The sequence below is a fragment of the Mastomys coucha genome, unplaced genomic scaffold (assembly GCF_008632895.1).
Source record: "Mastomys coucha isolate ucsf_1 unplaced genomic scaffold, UCSF_Mcou_1 pScaffold12, whole genome shotgun sequence".
Taxonomy (NCBI): domain Eukaryota; kingdom Metazoa; phylum Chordata; class Mammalia; order Rodentia; family Muridae; genus Mastomys; species Mastomys coucha.
Genome location: NW_022196894.1, coordinates 34,240,364 through 34,245,308, shown reverse-complemented (window position 1 = coordinate 34,245,308; position 4,945 = coordinate 34,240,364).

Genomic DNA, 4,945 nt, shown 5'->3' with positions numbered 1-4,945 from the left:
TGTGGAACTTACTATGTAGATGAGTCTATCCGTGAACTCACAGAGCTCCACATTTCTCTGGCTCTAAAGTGCTAAGATTAAAGGTCAGGGCCACCATACATGAATGACAACTTTTGAATGTCAACATCAATTTCTCTGCAATTTGCCAATCTCAAGAGCGACGTAGCCAGTTGGTTCTCAGCTCCCAACCTCTCCAGTGTGATTCAGCTGATGTTGCAGTTTTAATAAAGCTTACTCAACAAAATCTTTACTTTGTATATTTGCATCCCACTGGTTCTTTTCCCCTTGAGAACTCTGATTCATACATACTCATACTCCCACTGGAATATCCTCCTACCTGGTTAAGGGCACTGGCAGACATCCACTTTAGCTGCTCAATGCAGAAATCTGAGGGTCATACTTTAGCGTCTTACCTCCAAATATCATCAGACAAAATTGCTCTTTCTTGTTAAAAATAAACAGGCACCCTTTGTCCTCCTCACAGTAGTCAGGTGACCTTTTCAAAGCACAAACTGAATGATGTTATTTTCACTGATTTAAGAAGAGAAAGAGAGAGAGAAAAAAGAGACAGAGAGAGAGAGTCAGAGAGAGAGAGAGAGAGAGACAGACAGACAGACAGACAGACAGAGACAGAGAGAGAGAGGGAGAGAACCCAACCTCATACAATGCACTATTAACCCTTAATGCTCAGCCTTTGCATAACCTTATCTCAATGTAGTTTCCCAGTTGGTACATGCTAAATGCTAACCTCATTCAATTCTAATGAGATATGTCAGGCTCCTCTCCATTCAGAGTCTGTGCACTTGACATTGCAAGACAGAAACCTTTCTTCTTCAGTTCTTATTCATCATTTCATTATAAATGTTGAATATATGAAGGGATAGAAGGATTAACTTGCTTGGTGAAAACCAATTTCTACTTCATACATTTTTGGGATGACCCACAAATATTGTATTTATTGGCCTTGAAAAAGTGTGTCCCTTGGGTCCAGTATATTCATAGCAGCCTTATTCATAGAAGCCAGAAACTAGAAGGAATGTAGATGTCTGTAAACAAAAGAATGGATACATAAACAGTTGTTCATTTATACAATAGACTATTATTCAGCTATTAAAAACAAGGATATCATGAATTTTGCAGGAAAATGGATAGAACTAGAAAATATCATTCAGAGTGAAGTAAACCAGACCCAAAAAGACATGCATGGTATATACTCACTGATAAGTAGATATTAGTCAAAAAGAACTGAGTACACTATAACACACAGATCCAAAGAAGGTAAAGAGTAAGGAAGGCCAAAGTGAGGATATTTAAATCCCACTTAGAAGGTAGGACAAATCAGTCATGGGAGACACAAGGAGGGAAGAATACTGGTGGGGAAAGGAAGAGCAGGTTCAGGTATGGGGAGAGACAGGAGACAGGTCCAGAGGGCCAGGAGAACAAATAGAAATATCCATCTGCTGGGGTTGGGGTTGGGAGTTAGATTGGGGGTGGAGGGGTTTTTTGGGGGGGGGATCTCTAGGAAGTCCCAGAGACATGGGATGAGGCAAGATCCCAGGATTCAGTATAGGTAACCTTAGCCAAAAAGGCAAACATTGAGGATATGAAACTTGAAGAGACTACCAGCAGGAGCCAGACAGGATTCCCAGTGGAGGGGTGGGGACACCAACCCCTCCACAAAGTGTTGACCCTAAATTGCTCCTATCTAAAAGAAATACAGGAGAGAAATGGAGCAGACACTGAAGGAATGGTCAACCAGTGACTGGTCTAACTTGAGATCTATCCCATGAGTAGTCCCTGACACTATTACTGATGGTATGTTGTACTTACTGACAGGAACCTAGTATAGATGTCCTCTGAGAAGCTCTACCCAGCATCTGACTGAGACAGATGCAAAAACAAAGAGGCAATGTACGGCGCTTCTGCTGCCTACCAGCAGCAATAACGACCGAACACCTGGACTTCTTCTCTCGACGGTTTACTCAGGAATATTCTTTTGTTACAGCTCTCCTAGGTACCCAGGTGTTACAGCTCTTTAAGGTACCTAGGTATTACAGCTCTCCTAGGTTCTTAAGTGTCAGCTCTTCTTGATGTTGCTGCTGCTTCTTCTGCTTCTGCGTCTGCTTCTGCGTCTTCTTCTGCTTCTTCTTCTGCTTCTGCTTCTTCTTCTGCTTCTTCTTCTGCTTCTTCTTCTGCTTCTTCTTCTTCTTCTTCTTCTTCTGCTTCTGCTTCTGCTTCTGCTTCTGCTTCTTCTTCTGCTTCTTCTTCTGCTTCTTCTTCTGCTTCTTCTTCCTAGGTGCTGCAGGTCTGCTTGCTTCCGTGGAGTGGCCCCGACTGTCTGGAGACAGCTCCTTATATACCAGAGCTTGAGCCACCAAGTCCTCCAGGATTGGTTCCCTGTCAAACCCTCATTAGCATACACCTGCTCAGGAGGGACGCATGCACAGTACATACCCACTCGGGAGGGTGCATGCGCAGTATACACCCACTTGGGAGGGCGCATGCGCAGTAGAATAGTCTATTGCAGCTGCGGCCGCCATCTTAGATACGATCTCAGCGGTGGCCGCTTAAGATCCAAGCAGCTGACGATCATATCTGAGTGGCTGCCTACAGAGAGGCACAGGGTATGCTCACCTAGGACAGGGGGAAAGAATTAAGGCTGCTTGGAGCCCTGCTCATCCCCGCTTCAGCCCCGTAAAAAGCAGCCTGTGTCTCTGACAGACATCTGCCATCTTGGATACGATCGATCGTCTAAGCGGCCGTGGCTGACGATCGTATCCAAGCAGCTGCCTACAAGGCAAACATGGGACAGAGGTCAAGGACCCCTATGGAAGAGGTGGGGGAATGTTGAAGCAACTGAAGGGATGTCAACCCCACAGAAAGACCAACAGTGTCAAATAATCTGGACCCAGGGTGCTCCCAGAGACTGAGCTTCAACCAACAAGCATACAAGGGCTGCTCCATGGCCTCAGGCACATATGTAGCAGAGGGATGCCTTGTCTGGCCTCAGTGGGAGAGGATGGCCCTCATCCTGTAGACATTTGATGCCCCATGGTGGGGAAAGCCAAGGTGGGGCCACTTTCTCTGATGTGTATGGGGATAGAGATGGGGGAAGAACTCTGCAAGGAATGACCTGGAAGTGCAGGCAACATTTGGAATTAAAATAAACAAAATAATTTATTAATTAAAAACAATAAAAGCAAAAAAAAGAAAAAAGAAAAAATTAAACCTAGAAAGAGTGTGTCCCTGTGTTTTCAATGGTTAATTGAATTGATGTCAGCCTAGTAGGATATGTTATTTGTTTTCAACTTCTCAATTGTTCAAACCTGAAAGGCAAGATGCAGTAGGGAAGGTCATATAGCCTCCAAAGGCAACTGGTTGAGTAAGGAGTGTGGCTTTTTGCATAAAAAATGGCTGGCATCTTAAACTGGGATACTAGGACAGACAGAGCTTCTGGGCAGGCAGAAATATTGGCAGATGCAGAAGGAAGATGAAAACAAAAAAGGACAGAGCTGGGAAGTGTACAATGAGAACCATGTGGAGAGATGCAATGGTAGAGAAGATGGGTTAAGTTAGAGGTTACCTGAGAGACTGCTCCAGCAAAAGTCCACTAGCCTTAAACTATGTAGATGTTTCCCTGTCTTTATTGAACTTTGAACAGGATCCCACAAAAGCCATGCAATATCTGGTGCACCAATGGAGGGCATGAGATCCAGGCTATGAAAATGAATTCTAGGCACAAGACCCTGAGGAGAGAATCCAGGCACTGGAGTAGGACAGGCAGGCATCAGCTGGAGTCAGAGAAGCTGAAATCCCAGGCATCAGAGTCAGTAATGTATGCTCAGAGTGGACAGTATACAGAGGTCAGTTTAGAGAAGCTTAAGTACTGAGATAAATATTATGTTTTGAAGCAATAAAATAGAAATAAGAAATGTTTTGTAAACATGCACAGATGCTGCAAAAAGGAAAGAAACTGAGTATTGACAGTCGTAGAGAGAAATTTTAAACTTGAATTTTAATAAAATCTATGAAAAGAGAGAATTGGCAAGATTAAAAACTGAAAATATTTTCTGTGTTAATAATGGAAAAGAATATAGCAGAAGGCATTGATACCCTGTATAGTTTATTTCAATTATTATCATAGAACTCTTTACATTGATCACAGTTTTCTCTGTACTCTCTAAGAAACATCAGAATAAAGAAAAAAAGAAGATAATCTCCATGTCATTCACCCTCAAATTAGTGTTGGTCTCATTCATTTGGGAGCTAGGCAGGCTAGAGAAAAACTAGACACCTTTAAAAAACTACCATTACACAGGACTATTAGAAAAACTACATTAATTATTCCAGCTACCATAAAACAATGAATTCAGATGGCAGTCCATTGGGATGCTAGATCTAGAGATTTAAAGAGGCGATCATAGCCTATAGCGTGCACTCACTGTATGTGAAAAAGGTACTAAATAATTAACACATGCAAAATCATGTAATTCCAAAAGACTGGAAAGATTTAATAACAGCTAACTTAGAAGCTGGCCCTCAACTACAGGGGCTCACATGCTGGACAGAGAAGGCTTTGGCTATGGAGCAACCTAATAGGACTGGAGGGTTAATGTTCACAAGGATCAGTTGTTAGGTGAAGGTGAGTATGCAGAGTTAGAAATGCAGATTCTGTTTGACGATCTCACCTTAGAGCAATGTCTTACAGTAGCTTTAAATGCTTGAGACAAGGGTGAACAATAGTGAAGATGATCTGAATCATTTACCAAGAGAACTCAGGGTTCAGATGAAGCTTTGAGTGATATTTTTTTTTACAGTGATTAACTTCAACTGTAAATAGAGCAATATCAGATCAACATGCAGGAGCAGGATTCATGGAATCTTTAGCTTTTAAGAACAACAATGCCAAATACAAAAAGGCCTTTAAAGACCTTTAAAGACTGTG